A 22,713-nucleotide genomic window follows, 5' to 3' on the forward strand; every position below is an offset into this window, starting at 1 on the left:
CATCTTAACTATTACATCCCCCACCCTACCTGCATGCCATCACATACCCCCACCCTTACCTCCATCACTCTAACTCCTCACAAATGTCCCAACATCACAAACCACACATCCTAACACCAAGCCCTGCATGCAACAACAAAGCATGGACACCCATCACTAAAGCATGCCCACTGCACATATCCATGCACCCCCCTAAACCACCATCACACAAGGTCACACACAGGAATGCAAGCACTGGGGTACACGGTCACCCACCCATTGCACTCCATGGCACACACAGATGTAATAAACATCCTTTTATACCCCTGCAGGACCCCTACCCAATGTCACCGGACAGGAGGGTCCACACCACCAACAGAAGAGGCCCAGAGTGATGACAGCACCTCTGTCCAACTGGATCTAGACGACCAGCCAGGCCCATCGGGGACCTCGGGACAGTCGGTTCCCCTCACACAGTCACAGGCCACTACAGAGCTACCCACCTCTGGAAACACCAGCACAGCACCCACCCAGCGGGCCCATACCTCCGTCCCCAGGACACATCAATCAGCAGTTTATCCACCACTACAGGGAACCCAGGCTAACCCACCACCCCAACAACAGCAGGGACCTGGGGGCAGTGGTAGTGAGCACACAGTCCAGGGGACGGAGGCCCAGGAAAGCAGGGGAACTGGGAGGGCTGCTGTGCGACAGGGGGCGGACAGGCCCAGGGACCCCACTCTCCACGAGGCCCTCTCCAACATCATGGGAGCCTACCACCACTCCCAGGAGACGACGGCAACGGTACTGGCCAAGTTTCAGGAGACCCAGCGCCTGCAGGAGGAACAGTATGTGGGCTTCAGGGAGGAACTCAGGGCCATCAATTCCACCTTGGGCACCATCGTAGGGGTGCTGAAGGAAGTACTCAACACCAGGAGGGACACTGTGGCACTACAAGGGGCCCCTGACACTAGCCTGGATGATGAACTTCCCACCAACTCCGTCGGCGCTAGTGGACAGGAGGCACCGCCACAGGACCACCACACCAGCACCCCACCCCCTGCAGAGGGAGAACCACCTCGCAAACGGTCCCTGAGATCCAGGACAAAGACAGAGAACGATGCCAAGACTCCCACCAAGAAATTAGACCACCCTAATTGTCATCCTACTGTCCCACTTTGTCACCCTGTCCATCCTTAAACTGCCCCAGCTCCACTTCCTAAGCCCATTAGGGCAATGCACCTGTGAGACTAATAGACTGGACTCTGCCATGGACATTCCTCCGCCATCACACCTCACCATTTTGCTACCCCCTCCAATATTGAGCACTAAAATAAACACCCTTAAAGCACAAAACAATCTGGAGTCAGTCTGTGATTTCGGAATACTGTATTAGCAGTCACTGTGGCAAAAAGCTCTTTCATTTGTAATGTCAACATATCTATGTCACACAGCTCTAGTCCATGAGGAATCAAAGCAAATGTCACACATTGGGACCCACATCTGTGAAATCATAAGGGAAAGTGACAACTCAGTGACCATACACTGGGTGAAAACGACAGACAGTTGAGAGGTAGTAGTGTTAAAGTACATGTAGTAGGCAGGTTTGTATTCTTACCTGTGTTTCACTGGAAATATTGCTGGATCACTGAGTCCCTGTTGTCCATGTCTTCTTCTTCTGCTTCCTCGCCTTCACTGTCCACAGGCTCCACAGCTGCAACAACACCACCATCCTCCTGCAGAAAAGGCACCTGTCATCGCAAAGCCAAGTTGTGAAGCATACAGCAGGCCACGATGATCTGGCACACCTTCTTAGGTGAGTAGAATAGGGAACCACCTGTCATATGGAGGCACCTGAACCTGTCCTTCAGGAAGCCGAAGGTCCGCTCGATCACCCTCCTAGTTCGCCCATGTTCCTCATTGTAGCGTTCCTCTGCCCTTGTCCTGGGATTCCTCACTGGGGTCAGTAGCCATGACAGGTTGGGGTAACCAGAGTCACCTGCAAATGGCGAGGGACAACTGTTAGACAAACACTAACCTGTAGGGATATCCCCAGACCCAGACAGCTATTCCCACTGTCTTGCTTCCAGGTGCTCACCTAATAGCCACACACAGTGCCTCTGGAGTTGACCCATCATGTAAGGGATGCTGCTATTCCGCAGGATGTAGGCGTCATGCACTGAGCCAGGGAACTTGGCATTCACATGGGAGATGTACTGGTCGGCCAAACATACCATCTGTACATTCATAGAATGATAACTCTTCCGGTTTCTGTACACCTGTTCACTCCTGTGGGGGGGGGACCAAAGCCACATGTGTCCCATCAATGGCACCTATGAAGTTGGAGATATGTCCCAGGGCATAGAAATCACCTTTACCTGTAGGCAAATCCTCCACCTGAGGGAAAACGATGTAGCTCCGCATGGGTTTCAGCAGGGCAGACAACACTCTGGACAACACATTGGAAAACATAGGCTGGGACATCCCTGATGCTATGGCCACTGTTGTTTGAAATTACCCACTTTCAAGGAAATGGAGCACTGACAGCACCTGCACTTGAGGGGGGTTTCCTGTGGGATGGCGGATAGCTGACATCAGGTCTGGCTCTAACTGGGTACACAGTTCCTGGATTGTGGCACAGTCAAGCCTGTAGATGATGATCACATGTCTTTCCTCCATTGTTGACAGGTCCACCAATGGTCGGTACACCAGGGGATGCCGCCATCTCCTCACATGTCCCAGCGGACGGTGCCTCTGAAGGACAACAGCGAGCACAGAGTCAAACAACTCAGAGGTACGTACCTACAGCTTACACAGAACACTAATCATAATCTAAAAAGTGGCCTGTATGTGTGTTGAGTCTAGGCCTAGGTATGTGTGACGCAGTTAAAAATGAAGCCATGTGGGCCCCTGAAATGGCAGCTGCCTGACCTGTAAATTGGGACAATGGGATGTGAGGTAGCTGCGCTGGCATTGTACACCGTTGCGGTAGGCGGTCGAAGACCGCAACGCTATGCTGCATTGGTTAACATTGGACCCTATGGGTCCCAGGAGCCAATGACGATGTACGCTGGTGGGGACAGTACGCACAGCCGCGGACGTGACCGCCATTTTCTATCTGATCAATCACTCAATACCTGATCTTCGACAGGAGAGGACCTACACTGCAAGTGCTGCTGTGACCTCGGTCTGGAAGAGACAATGGCTCGAGAGTTTGGGGAAAGGGCCCCTGCCTTCACATCTGAGGAGTTGGAGAAACTTATGGATGGGGTCGTCCCCCAGTACACGCTAGTCTATGGTCCTCCAGACAAGCAGGTAAGTACACTGGGAGCATGCTGTATGGGCTATGCCTGTGTGGAGATGGGTGGATGTAAGAAGGAAGGGGGAAGAGTGCGGTGTGCATGAAACAACGGTGAGTGCATGTGCCACATGGCAAGGGTAGGGATGGGGGCCAATGACTGTGACGGTGCAGTTGGTAATAAGTTTCTCTTCCCCCTGTACAATTCATGTAGGTCAGCGGCCACCAGAAAAAAAGATATTTGGCGTGCCATCGCCAAGGACGTCCGGACCCTGGGGGTTTACCACAGACGGAGCACCCACTGCCGGAAAAGATGGGAGGACATTCACCGCTGGAGCAAGAAGACGGCAGAGGCTCAGCTGGGGGTGGCCTCCCAAGGTGGGAGGGGTGCCCGTCACACCATGATCCCCATGATGTTCATGATCCTGGCGGTGGCATACCCGAAGTTGGATGGGCACATGAGGGCATCACAGCAGCCACAAGGGGGTGAGTACACTGTCATCCTGCTGATTTAGCACGCAGTGAAGGTGTCTGGGTAGGAGAGGTAGGATGTGGGTTTCCCTAGGCCAGGGCGAGTTCCGTAGGCAAGGTCCCTCCGTAAGGCAGGCCATGTGGCACCCCACCCCACCTCTGTAGAGTGGCAATTACACCTAGTCATGCCCCTGTGTCATCCATATGTGCAGATGTCATCCATAGCCTAGTAGGCCATTTCCCAGGAATTGAACAGTGGAGCTCAAGAGTGCGGCGTAGTGCAGGGGGCTTCTGTGTCTGTTGTGTCCGCCAATGGTAGCGGTAATGCATGCACTCAACATGTCTTTCTTCTGTCGTCCCCCCCTTTTTGTGGTCTCCCTGTTTTTGTGTGCATTAGCATCATCAGGTGGAGGAGCACTGGCACCGGAGCACGAGGGGGCTGCATCCCACATGGCCATGGAGGGCCATACTACAGACTCGGACTTCACCAGTGGGACGGAGGGCGAGGGGAGATCCACGGCAGGGACAGGAGCAGAGACCAGCAACACAGACTCGTCCTCTGATGGGAGCTCCCTTGTGGTGGCGGCAACATCTGTGTCCCCCCATCTACAGGTACAGCCGCCACCCTCCTCCAGCAACGCCCTCCCAGCAGCCCCTCAGCCTTTGCCCCGTGCCCACTCACCCAGTAGGGTGGGCCATCACCTTCGCCCCTGGCACCTCAGGCCCTGCCCCAGTCACCCCTGCTGCCCTCAGTGAGGAGGCCATTGACCTCCTGAGGTCCCTCACTGTTGGGCAGTCTACCATTTTGAATGCCATCCAGGGTGTCAAAAGGCAGTTGCAACAAACCAATCCATTCCTGGAGGGCATTCATTCTGGTCAGGTGGCCCTTCAGAGAGCTTTTCAGACTCTGGCCTCAGCACTGATGGCAGCCATTGTCCCTGTGTCTAGCCTCCCCCCCTCCAACTTCCTCCACCCAGACCCAGTCCCCTGTCCCCCAGCCTATCCCAAGCACACCTCTAGACCATTATGCACATACGTCAACACACAAGGTAAGCTCAGGCAAACATAAGCACCACACATCCCACAGGCACTCATGCAAGCATCACACACATGCAGACACACCAACATCCACTGCCTCCACTGTGTCCCCCTCCTCCTCGTCTCCTTCCTCCCTCCCAGTCTCATCTACACTCACACCTGCATGCACTACATGTACAGCCACTACTGCCATCACCTGCACACCCACCTCCACACCCCGCTCACGTGCAGTCACAACGCCCACTATCATTCACATGTCCCCTGTGTCCTCTCCCAGTGTGTCTGTGACGCCACCTCCCAAGATACACAAACTCAGGCACACACCCACCCAACAGCCATCCACCTCACAACAGCCTCCAGGGCATGCACCTTTACCCAAACTCAGCAAATGAACACCTCCTACAACCACAACCTCTTCCTCCACTCCCAAACCCCCTCCAGCTACCCGTACCAGTGTCTCCCAAAAACGTTTCCTGTCCAACCTTGACCTCTTTCCTACACCTCCCCCACCCCGTCTGTCTCCTAGGTCCCGAACTAGCACCTCAGCCATAACATCTGCGGGACCAGTGGTGCCTGTAGTCACCGGAATATGGAGTGCTCTGGCCACCAGGGCAGCCAGTGTGGCACAGAGCCACAGCACAGACAGTCCCCCACCTGTGAAGCATCAGAAGTTGGTCAGTGCCCGGCAGGAGAGGGGGAAGACTCCAGCCACCAAAGCCGCTCCCAGGGGTCCCGGTGGGAGTGTGGAGTCAGCTGTGACACCTTCCAAGATGGGGAAGGGCCACAAGAAAGCAGGAAAGTCTGGGAAGAGCAGCACAGCGGAGGAGACCGTCATCATCCCCGCTGCCCAGGAGGCCACAGCCCGTCATCCCCGCTGCCCAGGAGGCCCCAGTCATCATCCCGCTGGGACAGAGAGGACCGCCAGCACAAGCCCCGCTGGGCCAGAGAGGACCGCCAGCACAAGTCCTGCTGGGCTAGAGAGGACCACCAGCACAAGCCTCGCTGGGCTGGAGAGGACCGCCAGCACAAGCCCCGCTGGGCTAGAGAGGACCACCATCACTAGACCCGCTTGGACAGAGAGGGCCGCCAGCAGCTGAGTCACTGCAAAGGATCCCGCCGTTCCAAGCACCACTGGACAGGGAACCGCCGTCTCAAGCACCGCTGAACAGGGCACCGCCGTCTCAAGCACCGCTGAACAGGGCACCTCTGTCTCAAGCACCGCTGAACAGGGCACTGCCACCTCAAGCAACGCTGGCCCATGAGCGCCAAGGGCACTGACGCTACTGAGTCCGTCACAGGCAGAACGAAGCACTCTGGGCACCATGCCCCCTCCAGAACCAGTGGAGAGATACATCCACTAACTCTGTCCTTAGCAGGATGAAGCACTCTGGGCACCATGCCCCCTCCAGAACCAGTGGAGACTGTTATCCACTTGAGAGACTGTGGCTTTGCACTCCCCAGGATTGCACAGTGGGCAACCCACCCACTGTAGAGCCTTGAGAGACTGTGGCTTTGCACTCCCCAGGATTTGGCAGTGGGCAACCCACCCACTGTAGAGACTTGAGAGACTGTGCCTTTGCACTCCCCAGGATTGAGCGGTGGGCATGTGGTCCTCTCGTGGATTTGGCGTCGTGCACTCAACCGGCTGAGGTGCCCCCCTTTCCCTCTCCCTGAGGTGCCTGTTTTCTTGTTTTCTGATGCCCCTGCAGTGTTCTCTCTGTAATGGTCGGGGATCTTGTGTGGGTCTCGCCCATACCGTGTGGGCCCAGTGTTCCACGGACTTAATTGGAGCACTACCTGGACTACTATGCTTGGGGAATATTTTGTTAATGGTGCATATATATATTTTTGCATACTTGATTTTAATATATTACAATGGTTCCACTAATTTCCTTTTGTCTTTGCATTCTTCCAGGAGGGGTTGGGGCGTGTAATTATCATGTATAAATATGTATTAGTGTGTGTGTTGTAGTGGGTGAGGGTGGGGGTGTTGCATGTGTGCGTCTCTGTTTTTTCCCTCCCCCCTCCCCTGTGTCGTAGGTGCAGTACTCACCGTGAGAATGCGTCGAAAAAGGCAAGTGATGCGTCAATTTCTCAGTTGCAAGCTAGACCGTGCATCTTTCCTTCTCCAGTCGGTTTGGTGTGCATTGTTTCCTCTCTCTCGCTAGTGAGCAATGCTTTGATTCTCAGACAGGCACCTCGTCTCCCAGTAGGCTTTGTGTTGATTTTTTATGCCAAGCAATGTGCGTTCTAAATCCAGTCGCACGCGGGTGTTGCACGCTGTTTCTTCAGCCGTGATGTGTTGATCTCCCTGCCGCGATGCAGGTGGAGCATTAATTTTAGCCTCAAGGCCGGCGGTGTGTCGTTTATCAGCTGTGTTGCAGATGGTTTGTCGAAAGTTTCTCCAAACAGTGGTCTGTGAGTGGATTTCTGTCCTTTTCCACCAGCTTCACCTTTCAAGGGCCCAGAGTAGGTTAGGGCACCACTTGGTAAGACAAGAGTCTCAGCAGAGAGTCCAGGTGCTGGCAGACACAGTTCTGCACACCAATTGCCTTGTTTTCAGTCCCAGTTTAAGCAATATCATGGACTTTGAAATCAGCTTGTCAAATGAGAAGGTAATGTTGACGTGTTTGCCTGTAGTGGCAGTCAGAGGTCCGTCAGACCTTCATCAGGACTCAATGTTGTTAAATAATACCTATATATAAGAAAAAATAATTTAAAAGAAGTATGTGTAATCTATTAAATCACACCATGTATACCACATGTTGAACCCAAAAACACACCAGGCAATTATTGTGCAGAACTGTGTTATGAGGAGGGTTATAACCCCTTTCTGGATCTGCAGTTGGGATTCAATCTTATGATCTAGAGTGGTTACATACAGTGTTGTTGTTTATGAAATGGACATTCGTTGGAATTGTTGTATATTGTTTTAACTTCCTGAATACTATTGAGTAATATATTGCATTTTAACAGTACGGAGTTGTCTTATTAAATAATTGAAGACTGGATGATATGTATGAATACTATATCTAAATAATTCCTCTAGGAGCATTTTTAAGTGATACTTTCTAAAAGTGGCATTTTCAAATTAACAATTTGAAAACCAACTTTACTAACAGATGTATTTTACATTGTGAGTTCAGGGACCCCAAACTCCATTTTTCAATGTGCTCCCAAAGGGGATCTGTACTTTATCAATATTTAAAGACAGTCCCCATTTTAACCTATGTAAGAGATAGGCCTTACAACAGTGAAAACTGGATTTAGCAGTATTTCACTGTTAGGACATGTAAAGCACATCAGCGGTACATGTCCCACCTTTAACATACACTGCACCCTGCCCATGGGCCTTCCTAGGGCCTAACGTAGGGGGTGCCTTACAGGTAGGAAAAGGGAAGGTTTAGACTTGCCAGGTTGAATTGGCAATTTAAAACTGCACCCAGAGACACTGCAATGACAGATCTGAGCCATGTATACAGGGCTACTCATGTGGGTGACACAACCAGTGCTGCAGGCCCACTAGTAGCATTTGATTTACAGGCCCTAGGTACCCCCAGTGCACTTCATAGGGACTTACTAGTAAATCAAATATGGCAATCATGGATAGCCAATGGCACATATAATTAACACAGGGAGCACTCACACTTAAGCACTGGTCATCAATGTTAAAGTGTCCAGAGCAAAATAAAACATCAAAAATAGAGTTCAGGACACAGAAACAACCTGGGAAGCAGAGGCAAAAAGTTAGGGGAGGCCACACCAAAGATGCCAAGTCTAATACCAATAAAATGTCTTATTGCCTGGAATGGTTATGATATTTCAGAATGCTACTAAAATCGTTTACTCTGCATTCACGCCACTTTTGATGCTTTCTTCAATTTCAAAGGCCTGTTGGATGGAGCTGCTGTGTGCGATTCTCAAAATACGAGACCCTTAGTAGTAAAATTATAGAATAAAAATGGAACCCCCAAGGGAAAACCTACACAGGAAAATCCACAAGTGTACAAGATTTAAGTACAAGACATGAAGTTTTATTTAAGATTCAAATAATTACAGAAGGAAACAATTGTTCGTTCAGGTCGAACCATCAATAAATGCTTGAAATGGGAATAAATGAGAAATCACATTGAATAATATGCTGAGCCCATTTTAAATTAAATAGGTAAAGGCCATATACTGTCTAGCAAAAAAGCTAAATGCTGAGTTAGCGAGAAAACAGACTTGAAGTTTAAAATCAAGGACAAGTTCTGAGTAAACGTGGCGTCTGCTCTATAAGGAAAGCCGAAACAGTGTGTCTCTCTTGTCCACATACAGTTTGCTATATACCTTCTAAAACAGGGAAATCGTATAGTCAGCATGGTGTGAAACAAAGGAATTATTTTAACATTCAATGATAAAATAGAAAACACATGACATGGAAACGAAGAACTCCAGCCTGCATAACTAACAAGCAATGACTTATACCCTAGAAACCAGTGAATAGCAAACAACAGCACATTTGAAATTACATATGCAGGCTCCGTTAGTAAGAGAAAGCACCTTGTAAAGAAAGATACAATTAAGTTTAGTAGAGCTCTCTCCTCCCAAACACCAGGAATACGAAAAGCATACGTTATAAGGATATATTAGAACATGACTGTAAAATTGCTTGAATTAAGAATACTCTTACAGAACACTCGAGCTGCTCAATCAAAGAAATGAGAAAACAAGATTTTGATTGCAAACAGTACAAGACATGCAACTTTAAAAGCTTTATTATGTTGAATGTCGTACATTTGCATTATTTGCAAACTCATTCATGTTAATTAAACACACAATTTGTGAATTTGAAATTCACTTCTACAATCCCCATCCTCTTCACCCTACTCCCACTCAATTGGAGACTTCCATGTCAGATAACTTAAAAAAGCAAAAACTTCAATAACTTCCTAAAAGAAGGTCTTGGGGGGGGAGCAGTGGGGAGGAGTATCATCAGAAAACAGAAAAGTGTATGGCTACCATCATAAGAAAGGGTTGTGCAAATCTTAGAAGGAGGACACAGAGGGGGTGATTCTAACTCTGACGGGCGGCGGAGGCCCCCCGCCAGAGTTCCCCCCTCCAGAACACCGCTCCGCGGTCATAAGACCGCTGCAGTGATTCTGGGTTTCCCACTGGGCTGGCGGGCGACCGCCAAAAGGCCGCCCGCCAGCCCAGTGGGAAACACCCTTCCCACGAGGAAGCCGGCTCCGAATGGAGCCGGCGGAGTGGGAAGGTGCGATGGGTGCAGTTGCACCCGTCGCGAATTTCACTGTCTGGAATGCAGACAGTGAAATTCAAAGTGGGGCCCGCTTACGGGGGCCCCTGCAGTGCCCATGCCATTGGCATGGGCACTGCAGGGGCCCCCAGGGGCCCCATGACACCCCATACCGCCATCCTGTTCCTGGCGGGCGAACCGCCAGGAACAGGATGGCGGTATGGGGTGTCTGAATCCCCATGGCGGCGCAGCGAGCTGCGCCGCCATGGAGGATTCAGAAGGGCAGCGGAAAACTGGCGGGAGACCGCCGGTTTTCCTCTTCTGACCACGGACAAACCGCCGCGGTCAGAATGCCCTGCGGGGCACCGCCAGCCTGTTGGCGGTGCTCCCGCCGACCCTGGCCCCGGCGGTCTAGTACCGCTGGGGTGAGAATCACCCCCAGAATCTGCTCCTGAGGAGATGGGAGAGACTATGGGGCAGAGGTATGGAAAGCAGCGCTGCAATTAGCACCCCCTCTTCCGCCACCTTGTGTGCGCCGTATTAAAAATACAGCACACCATGGCACAGGGTAGTGGGCAATAACGTCATTCAATGTGACGCTATAGATGTATTCTGCAGGAGTAGCGCCAAAATGTTGATGCTATTCCTGCAGGATACATAGGGGCCCATTCTAAATACTGGAAACCCCCTTTTAATGCCTGTTCTGAACAGGCATTAAAAATTCCGTAACAAATAGCGCAAGGAAAACTCATAGATATCAGTATGCTATTTTTCTGGCCCCCCCAAATGGGGAAACGCCACCTTTGCATACATTGTGTCTGTTGCAGGCATAATTTAGCACAAAGGGCTAAAGAATGGTGCAGTGCATGCACTACACCACTCTAAATACGGCACAGGGATTTTGGCCTCGTTGGGCCACAATAATGTCAAAAATAATGATGTTAATGTGGCGCAACGTGGCAGTAGGGCATTATAAATATGCCCCTACATGTCTTGCACATAACAGGGGGTTTGGCTATAAAGTATGTAGAATGTTATGGAAGACCATGTAAGGAAAGTTAAGGTCATGAACTATACATCTAATACAGTTGTTTGCGCACTTTGTGGTTGGGAAATCCATTCCTTCAGGACTCTAGGCGGAGGGAGAATTTAACTCTGTAGTAATCATGCAGTATCCCTTGGTAACTTCACATTGTGTTGCATGGCTTCCTGTTGCAAATAGTTCAGCACTGTAATCCCATTCCTTCACCTTTCTTCTTGTGTCCCTTTTCTGGTTCTCTCATATTAGCAGGGCATTTGCAAGGTAATTTGCTTGTTTGTACAATTTAACATCATCTCCGTATGGATGCCGTGGGTCACCTCACCATCCTGGGATTCCACTCCTTTATCCGATTCAGCACTGAACTCATAATAACCAGGTGAACCTAGGAGTTTGCTAATCAATGGCAGAGGCTGGCTGATATTATTATTTAGTTACTACTCTTTATTAACTTTACTCACCTGATAGTCATGTTTTATCTGTAACCAACACTCTGATATCTGCTGTGCCTGTGACTTCCTTAAAGTTCCAAAAAAGCTTGAGTGGCACCGGCGCTTGCCTCTTGCTCTCTTTCATGTATCTAACCCATTGACAGAGAGTGAACAGAAAACATTGGGAGTCCTGGCAATATAGTAACCCAACTTTCAAGCTTGATTATTATCCATATAGAGGGTCCGAGAGTCAATGAGCCTTATTTTCAAGGCAATGTTTCATGACAAGGTATTTGAATAGTTGGAATTCAGATGCTGGCTGGTGAATAATTACGGCACTAAAATGATAGGTGCTGTTAAAGTCTGCATTTGGGGCTCTATGTCTAGCCAAACATTGTAATTCATTTCAGAAAACTGTTCATGTCGTGCTGGAGCACTAAGAGATACACTGCATTAGCAGCCGCGCTCTAAAGTGAGGATTCCATTCAGAAAGCAGAAATATGTAATACTGCGGATTATCCAAGTGGCAGACAGAGTATGAATTCATGATGGTTTGTTAATTGTTCAGTAGATGGTAATTTACACCGTATAGAGCAATCCGCCATTGTAAATGAACCAATGGTTTATAGAGATTGCTTGTGTAGGGCGAATTCACAACTCTACACCACTAAAATAACAAATTAATTATACGTGTTGGTTCAGAGGTACCGGGGCTTCAGGAATGTTTGAGTAACATGGAGAGCATATCTTTACATACGAGCAGAGACAATTTCCATTTCACCATTGAAAGTTTCGTGAAATAAATATCAATATGTTAGCTAATGAGAATAATTATTATTTACAGTGCTACATGTTGGCAACATTTGCCTGGAACAAACGCTACACAAAACACACTTTATAAAGCATGTCAGAAACATTTCACGATTGCTGCTAAAAGAATAAGGTGGTCATTCTGACCTCGGTGGTAAAAGGCGCTTACCGCCGGTCAGAAGACCCCCATAACACCGCCGTGGCCGCGGTAAACCGCCACGGTCATTCTGACCCGCAACTGGCAAACCGCCAAAAACCCGACATCCACAAAAGTCCGCCACACCAATGGCCAGCGAAAAACTGGCGATGACCAAACCTCCACCGTCACGCCAACAGAAATACGCCCATGACCTTCCGACCCACGAATCCACGCGGCGGTCTTTCAACCGCGGTATTCCATTGGCGGTACACACCGCCGCGGTCAAAATACACACACTCTTACAAACCACAACCACATTGGACAATTTGAAATACACACACCTGATACACATACAAACAACACACCCACACACCCAATACAATATAAAACACACACCCACATCACCCACAAACCCCTACGACAAAAAAAACAGACAGAAAGCCAGAGATAGACAGCACTGCTTAGACAACACCATCACACAGAGGCAAACCACACCATCACCCACACAATATCCACGCACAAAACACCACACATCACCACACTCACCACACTCTACAACACATACATCACCCCACACCTCATCCACACCACCCTACGGCACCCCAAAGACACCCCCGGTTCTCAGACGCCGAACTCCGGGTCATGGTGGAGGAAATAGTTCGGGTAGAGCCCCAGCTCTTCGGGACACAGGTGCAGCACACCACAATTGCCAGGAAGATGGAGCTATGGCAAAGGATAGTCGACAGGGTCAACGATGTGGGACAGCATCCACGAAATCGGGATGACATCAGGAAGCGGTGGAATGACCTACGGGGGAAGGTGCGTTCCATGGTATCAAGGCACAACATCGCGGTGCAGAAGACTGGCGGCGGACCCCCACCTACTCCCCCCGAATTTACAACATGGGAGGAGGAAGTCTTGCACATCCTGCATCCTGAAGGCCTCGCAGGAGTATCTGGAGGAATGGACTCTGGTAAGTCAAATCTTAACTACTTCTTCCCACCCCCACCCCACCTGCATTCCAAATCATACCCCCACCCTCACCCCCACCCCCATCACACCTACTCCCTGCAAATGTCTCACCATCACAACCCACCCATCCCAACACCTAGCCCTGCATGCGTCCACAAAGCATGGACACCCATCACCAAAGCATGCCCACTGCACATACAAATCCCCCCCACGAGCCACCCTCACAAAAGCCCACACACAGGAATGCCAGCCCTGGGGTACACGGGCACCCACCCATTGACCGATATGGCACACACTGAAGCAATAACCATACCTTTATACCCCTGCAGGACCCGAACGCCACCACACCGCCCAGGAGGGTCCAGAAATGTCCATCCCACCCCCAGAAGAGGCCACCAGTGATGACAGCAGCTCTGTCTCCCTGGACCCAGATGACCAGCCCGGACCATCGGGGACCTCGGGACAGTCGGTTCCCCTCACACAGCCACTGGCCACAGCAGACCCAACCCCCTCTGGGAACAGCAGCACAGCTCCCACCCAGCGGGCCCATGCCTCTGTCTCCAGGACACGTCAATCAGCGGTGTGTCCACCACTACAGGGCACCCAGGTTAACCCACCACCCCAACAACAACAGGGACCTGGGGGCAGCGGTAGTGGGCACACGGTCCAGGGGACAGAGGCCCAGGGAAACAGGGGAACTGGGAGGGCTGCTGTGCAACAGGGGGGGGGACAGGCCCAGGGAACCCACTCTCCACGAGGCCCTCTCCTCCATCATGGGAGCATACCACCACTCCCAGGAGACGATGGTGACGGTACTGGCCAGGTTCCAGGAGATCCAGGTCATGCAGGAGCAACAGTACATGGGGTTCAGGGAAGAACTTAGAAGGATCAGTTCCGCAATGGGCACCATCGTAGGGGCACTCAACCAGATTGTCACCACATTGCGGGACCATGTGGCACCACAAAGGGCCCCTGTCACTAGCATGGACCAAGAACAGGCAACCACCTTCGCCGGCGCTAGTGGACAGGAGGCCCCCACACAACAACAGGCCACCAGAACCCCACCTCCTGCAGAAGAAGAACCACCCCGCAAGCGGGGCCTGAGATCTCGGAAGAAGACAGAGTAGGATGTCAAGACCCCCGCCAGCAAAGGATACCCCCTGATGTTATCCCACTGTCCCACATTGTCACCCTGTCCAAACTTTAACTGCCCCTGCTCCACCGTCCACAGGCATATGGACAATGCACCTGTGAGACTGAAAAGCTGGACTCTGCCATGGACATTCCTCCACCATCACCCATCACCGATTTCCCACCATGTCCCTAAATTCAATAGCATTTTAATAAAAACACTTATTGCACAAAAACAATCTGGAGTCTGCCTGTATTGTGAACAAATCTATTAAACATAATGCTGCCAAAATGTCCAGTTACACAGTGATGAAAACATACCACTTTCACACAGCTGTAGTCCATGGGGAAACAAAGCAGAGGCCACGCAGTGGGGGCCACATCTCTGAAATTTGAAGGGAAAGTCACAACTCAGTTAACATACACTGGGGGAATAGGACAGACAGTAGAGAGGCAGGAGACTGTAAGTAATTGTAAAATGCCGGTGTTGATTCTTACCTGTGTGTTATTGAAAATACTGTTGTATCACTCTGTCCCTGTTGTCTGTGTCGTCCCCGTCGTCTTCCTCCTCTTCACTCTCCACAGGTTCCACTGCTGCCACAAGACCACCATCTGGACCATCCTCCTGCAGGAAAGGCACCTGGCGTCGCAAAGCCAGGTTGTGAAGCATACACCAGGCCACGATGATATGACACACCTTCTTTGGTGAGTACATTAGGGATCCACCTGTCATATGCAGGCACCTAAACCTGGCCTTCAAGAGGCCGAAGGTCCGCTCGATCACCCTCCTAGTACGCCCATGGGCCTCATTGTACCGTTCCTCTGCCATGGTCCTGGGATTCCTCACTGGGGTCAGTAGCCATAACAGGTTGGGGTAACCAGAGTCACCTATTAGCCACACACGGTGTCTCTGTAGCTGTTCCATCACATAAGGGATGCTGCTATTTCGCATGATGTACGCGTCATGCACTGACCCAGGGAATTTGGCATTTACATGGGAGATGTACTGGTCTGCCAAACAGACCACCTGGACATTCATTGAATGATAACTTTTTCTGTTCCTGTACACCTGTTCACTTCCTCTGGGGGGAACCAAAGCCACATGTGTCCTATCAATTGCACCAATGATGTTGGGAATATGTCCAAGGGAATAGAAATCACCCTTCACTGTAGCCAAATCGTCCACCTCAGGGAAAACAATGTAGCTCCGCATGTATTTCATCAGGGCAGACAACACTCTGGACAAAACCTTAGAAAACATAGGCTGAGACATACCAGGTGAAATGGCCACTGTTGTGTGGAATGATCCACTTACCAAAAAATGGAGTACTGACAGAACCTGCACTAGAGGGGGAATCCCTGTGGGTTGGCGGATGGGTGATATCAGCTGGGCACACAGTTCCTGTATAGTGGCACGGTCAAGTCTGTATGTGAGTATGACATGTCGTTCTTCCATTGTCGACAGGTCCACCAGCGGTCTGTACACGGGAACAGTCCTCCATCTCCTCACAAGTCCCAGCGGACGGTGCCTAGGAAGGACAACATGGAGCACAGAGTCAATCAACCCACAGGTACGTTCACACAGCTTGCATAGTACACGATTCTCAATGCATTGAATGGCTTGTATGAGTGGCAATGCAAGGCCTAGGCCTGTGTGACGCAGTAGAAATTAAGCCATGTGGGCCTTTGAAATGGCGGCTGCCTGACCTGTGAAGTGTGACAATGGGATGTGAGCTCATTGCGATGGCATGGCACACCGTGGCGGTAGGCGGTCGAAGACCGCGGTGCAAAGCCCCATTGGTTAACATTGAACCCTATGGGTTTCAGGAGACAATGAGGAAGTGCGCCGGCGGTCGCGGTATGCACCGCCGCGGTACGCACCGCCGCGGGCGTGACCGCCATTTTCTATCTGCTTAATCACTCGAGACCTGATCATCCACAGGAGAGGACCTATACTGCAAGTGCTGCTGTGACCTCGGTCTGGAAGTGACAATGGCTGCTGCGACTGGGGAAAGGGCCCCTGCCTTCACTTCAGAAGAGTTGGAGACACTCGTGGATGGGGTCCTCCCCCACCAACAGGTAAGTACACTGGGACCATGCTTAGTGGGCAATGCCTGGGTTGAGTGGGGTGAATGAACGATGGTGGTGAGGGGAGCGAATGAGGAATGCATCACACAACAGATGAGAACATGTGCCACATGGCAAGGTTGGCGAGGGGGGGCCACTCACATCGACCATGGAGAAAAGTGATGATATTTCTTTTCCCACCCTGTACATGTCACATAGGTCAGCGCCCATCAGAAGATCGACATTTGGCGTGCCATCGCCAAGGACGTCCGGGCCCTGGGGGTCCACAACAGACGGGGCACCCACTGCCGGAAGACGTGGGAGGACATCCGCCGCGGGAGCAGAAAGACCGCGGAGGCTCTGCTGGGGATGGCCTCCAAACCTAGAAGGGGTGCCACACGGCAATTGACCCCGCTGATGTCCCGGATCCTGGCGGTGGCCTACCCCGATTTGGATGGGCGCGTGAGGACATCACAGCAGACACAAGGGGGTGAGTATCAGCACATTCTGCTATATTGGCGCACAGTGGAGTGTCTGGGTGGGGGAGGAGGGCTGTGGCTATCTCTAGGCCAGGGCGGTTTCTGTAGGCTAGGCCCCTCCGTAAGGCATGGCCCTGTGCCCCCGCCCCCCACCTCTGTAGGGTGCTAAGTACAGCTATCCATGGCCCGGGCTCACCTATGTGTTCATTTGTCGTCCATAGACTTGTAGGCCAAGTCACAATAATTGAGTAGTGTTCCCCGAGTGCGCGGCGTAGTGCAGGGGGCTTCTGTGTCTGTCCTCTCCGCCAACGGTGTCACCAATGCATGCACTCAACACGTCTTTCTTTCTCCCCCCCCTCTTTTTTTTGGTCTTCGTGTTCATGTGTTCATTAGCATCATCAGGCGGAGGAGAAGTGGCATCGGCGCACGAGGGAGCTGCATCTCACATGGCCCCGGAGGGCCATGCAACCGACTCCGAGTTCACCAGTGAGACGGAGGGCGAGGGGAGCTCCACAATGGGGACCCGTGGAGACGTCAGCGACACAGACACGTCCTCGGAAGGGAGCTCCCTTGTGGTGGCGGCAACATCCGTGCCCACCGCAACAACAGGTACAGCCGCCACCCAGCGCACCAGCTCCGCCCGCCCAGCAGCCCCTCAGCGTTCGCCCCGTGCCCGCTCGCCCAGGAAGGCGGGCATCTCCTTTGCCCCAGGCACCTCAGGCCCTGCCCCAGTTACCCCTGCTGCCCTCAGTGCAGAGATCATTGACCTCCTCCAGATGCTCATTGTTGGGCAGTCTACCCTTTTGAATGCCATCCAGGGTGTAGAAAGGGAGGTGCGCCGGAGCAATGCATACCTGGAGGGCATTCATTCGGGTCAGGCTGCCCATCAGCGATCGTTCAACGCTCTGGCCTCAGCACTGACGGCAGCCATTGTCCCTGTCTCCAGCCTCCCTCCTCCAACTCCCTCCACCCAGTCCCATTCCCCTGTTCCTCTGCCTATCCCAGCCACACCTACAGACCAGCCTGCCAACACCTCAACACCCAAGGGCAGCTCATCCAGACATAAGCACCACAGATCACACAAGCATTCACCCAAGCAACATCCACATGCAGACATGCCAACAGCCACTGCCTCCTCTGTGTCCCCCTCCTCCTCGTCTCCCTCCTCCCTCCCTGTGACGTCTCCACTCATACCTGCATGCACACCACCATCAGCCAGTACGTCCATCACCAGCACACCCACCAGAACACTCTGCACACGTGCAGTCACCACCCCCACTGCCATTTACACGTCCCCTGTGTCCTCTCCCACTGTGTCTGTCGCCCCCTATTCCAAACCACACAAACGCAGGCAGCCACCCACCCAACAGCCATCCACCTCACGACAGCCTCCGTCACAAGCACCTGCACCCAAAGACAGCACACTTGACTCTCCTACAACCACATCCTCTTTCTCCACTCCCATACCCACTGCACCTACCCTTCCCATTGCTCCTAAAAAGTTTTTCCTCTCCAAAATTAACCTCTTTGCATCAACTGACCCACCCCCTCCATCTCGTAAGAGTCCAAACAGCACCTCAGCCACCACAAGCCCTGCACCTACTAGGACTATAGTTTAGGGCTATTGGAGTCCACCAGCTCCTAGGGCAGGAACATCGGCCAGCAGCAAGGGGACAGCCAGCCCACCCCCTGGGAAAAGAACCAAAAAAGGGAAGGGCCGGCGCGACAGGCCTGAGACGGCTGCCCCCAAGGACACTACCTTTGCACCGTCACCTGGCACATCCACAAAGGGAGTCAAGGGCCCCAGAGATTCGGTGAAGGAGGGCAAGGGCAGAAGGGCGGACAAGTCCGGCAGCAGGCGAGCTGCCCAGGAGGGCCCCACCAGCCCCATTTCGGGTGTGACGGAGGACACCCACGGGCCCAGGACTCCAGCACAGGAGGGCCCGCAAGCGAAAGGTCGGATGGCGACTGAGCGGGAAATATTGGCCAGATCTGGTTCCCTAGGAATACAAGACAAGCACCGCTGCACAGGGCCCCGCCGTGACAAGCACCGCTGAACAGGGCCCCGCTGTGACAAGCCCCGCTGAACAGGGCCCCGCCGTGACAAGCACCGCTGAACAGGGCCCTGCCGTGACAAGCCCCACTGAACAGGGCCCCGCCGTGACAAGCACCGCTGAACAGGGCCCTGCCGTCTCAAGCACCACTGAACAGGGCCCCGCCGTGACAAGCCCCGCTGAACAGGGCCCCGCCGTCTCAAGCACCACTGAACAGGGCCCTTCAAGACAAGCACCGCTGAACAGGGCCCGCCGTGACAAGCCCCGCTGAACAGGCCCCGCCAAGACAAGCACCGCTGAACAGGCCCCGCCAAGACAAGCACTGCTGAACAGGGCCCCGCCGTGACAGGCACCGCTGAACAGGCCCCGCCAAGACAAGCATCGCTGAACAGGGCCCCGCTGTCTCAAGCACCACTGAACAGGGCCCTTCAAGACAAGCACCGCTGAACAGGGCCCCGCCAAGACAAGCACCGGTGAACAGGGCCCCGCCGTCTCAAGCACCACTGAACAGGGCCCCGCCGTGACAAGCCCAGCTGAACAGGGCTCTGGCGTCTCAAGCACCACTGAACAGGCCCCTTCAAGACAAGCACCGCTGAACAGGGCCCCGCCGTGACAAGCCCCGCTGAACAGGCCCCGCCAAGACAAGCACCGCTGAACAGGCCCCGCCAAGACAAGCACCGCTGAACAGGGCCCCGCCGTGACAGGCACCGCTGAACAGGCCCCGCCAAGACAAGCACCGCTGAACAGGGCCCCGCCGTCTCAAGCACCACTGAACAGGGCCCTTCAAGACAAGCACCGCTGAACAGGCCCCGTCAAGACAAGCACCGCTGAACAGGGCCCCGCCAAGACAAGCCCCGCTGAACAGGCCCCGCCAAGACAAGCACCGCTGAACAGGGCCCTGCCGTGACAAGCCCCGCTGAACAGGGCCCTTCAAGACAAGAACCGCTGAACAGGGCCCTTCATCTCAAGCACCGCTCCGCTGGGCACCGCCGTCTCTGAACTGCTCCGCTGGGCCCTTCATCTCAAGCACCGCTCTGCTGGGCCCTTCCTGTCAAGCACCGCTCCGCTGGGCCCTTCCTGTCAAGCACCGCTCCGCTGGGCCCTTCATCTCAAGCACCGCTCCGCTGGGCCCTTCATCTCAAGCACCGCTCCGCTGGGCACCGCCGTCTCTGAACTGCTCCGCTGGGCCCTTCCTGTCAAGCACCGCTCCGCTGGGCCGTTCCTGTCAAGCACCGCTCCGCTGGGCCCTTCATCTCAAGCACCGCTGGCCCATTGGCAGGGCCGGATTTGTGTCGGGTAGGGCTTCACGAAGCACTCTGGGCACCATGCCTCCTCCATAACCAGTGGAGTCTGTAATCCACTTGATGAACTGTGGCTTTGCACTCCCCAGGATGTAACAGTGGGCAATCCACCTACTGGAGAGACTTGAGAGACTGTGACTTTGCACTCCCCAGGATGCAGCAGTGGGCAATCCACCCACTGTAGAGACTTGAGAGACTGTGGCTTTGCACTCCCCAGGATGCAGCAGTGGGCAATCCACCCACTGTAGAGACTTGAGAGACTGTGGCTTTGCACTCCCCTGGATGGTACAGTGGGCATGGAGGCCCCTCGTGGATCTGGCGTCGTGGACTCATGTGGCTGAGGTGCCCCCCCTTCCCTTCCCTCTGAGGTGCCTGTAGTTTTATTATCTGATGCCCCAGCAGTGTTCTCTCCAATGGAATCGGGTCTCGTGTGTGGGCTTTGCCCATGTGTTTATGCACATTGGCCCTCGAACAATGGAAGGTAGCCAATATGTGCCGGACTTTTGAGCTATGTATATATTGTTCATGTTGTAATATATTTTATTTATATATTTAATATTTCACTTAACTTCACATATGCTATAATATACTTAAATATTAATGATCATTTTATTTTGTCTTTGCATTCTTCCGGGGGCTTTGGGGGGTGTCACTCTGACTTGTTGCTCTGCATTGGTGTGTAGGTATTTGGGGGGGGTGGGGGGGTGGGTGTGTCGCGTATGTGTGTGCCCGTAACCTTTTCCCCCTCCTCCTAGTCTCCCTCCTCCCTCCCTGTGACGTCTCCACTCATACCTGCATGCACACCACCATCAGCCAGTACGTCCATCACCAGCACACCCACCAGAACACTCTGCACACGTGCAGTCACCACCCCCACTGCCATTTACACGTCCCCTGTGTCCTCTCCCACTGTGTCTGTCGCCCCCTATTCCAAACCACACAAACGCAGGCAGCCACCCACCCAACAGCCATCCACCTCACGACAGCCTCCGTCACAAGCACCTGCACCCAAAGACAGCACACTTGACTCTCCTACAACCACATCCTCTTTCTCCACTCCCATACCCACTGCACCTACCCTTCCCATTGCTCCTAAAAAGTTTTTCCTCTCCAAAATTAACCTCTTTGCATCACCTGACCCACCCCCTCCATCTCGTAAGAGTCCAAACAGCACCTCAGCCACCACAAGCCCTGCACCTACTAGGACCATAGTTTAGGGCTATTGGAGTCCACCAGCTCCTAGGGCAGGAACATAGGCCAGCAGCAAGGGGACAGCCAGCCCACCCCCTGGGAAAAGAACCAAAAAAGGGAAGGGCCGGCGCGAAAGGCCTGAGACGGCTGCCCCCAAGGACACTACCCTTGCACCGTCACCTGGCACATCCACAAAGGGAGGCAAGGGCCCCAGAGATTCGGTGAAGGAGGGCAAGGGCAGAAGGGCGGACAAGTCCGGCAGCAGACGAGCTGCCCAGGAGGGCCCCACCAGCCCCATTTCGGGTGTGACGGAGGACACCCACGGGCCCAGGACTCCAGCACAGGAGGGCCCCGCAAGAGAAAGGTCGGATGGCGACTGAGCGGGAAATATTGGCCAGATCTGGTTCCCTCGGAATACAAGACAAGCACCGCTGCACAGGGCCCCGCCGTCTCAAGCACCACTGAACAGGGCCCTTCAAGACAAGCACCGCTGAACAGGCCCCGTCAAGACAAGCACCGCTGAACAGGGCCCCGCCAAGACAAGCCCCGCTGAACAGGCCCCGCCAAGACAAGCACCGCTGAACAGGGCCCCGCCGTGACAAGCCCCGCTGAACAGGGCCCTTCAAGACAAGAACCGCTGGCTTTGCACTCCCCAGGATGCAGCAGTGGGCAATCCACCCACTGTAGAGACTTGAGAGACTGTGGCTTTGCACTCCCCAGGATGCAGCAGTGGGCAATCCACCCACTGTAGAGACTTGAGAGACTGTGGCTTTGCACTCCCCTGGATGGTACAGTGGGCATGGAGGCCCCTCGTGGATCTGGCGTCGTGGACTCATGTGGCTGAGGAGCCCCCCCTTCCCTTCCCCCTGAGGTGCCTGTAGTTTTATTATCTGATGCCCCAGCAGTGTTCTCTCCAATGGAATCGGGTCTCGTGTGTGGGCTTTGCCCATGTGTTTATGCACATTGGCCCTCGAACAATGGAAGGTAGCCAATATGTGCCGGACTTTTGAGCTATGTATATATTGTTCATGTTGTAATATATTTTATTTATATATTTAATATTTCACTTAACTTCAC

The sequence above is a fragment of the Pleurodeles waltl genome, chromosome 6, assembly GCF_031143425.1.
Source record: "Pleurodeles waltl isolate 20211129_DDA chromosome 6, aPleWal1.hap1.20221129, whole genome shotgun sequence".
Classification (NCBI taxonomy): Eukaryota; Metazoa; Chordata; class Amphibia; order Caudata; family Salamandridae; genus Pleurodeles; species Pleurodeles waltl.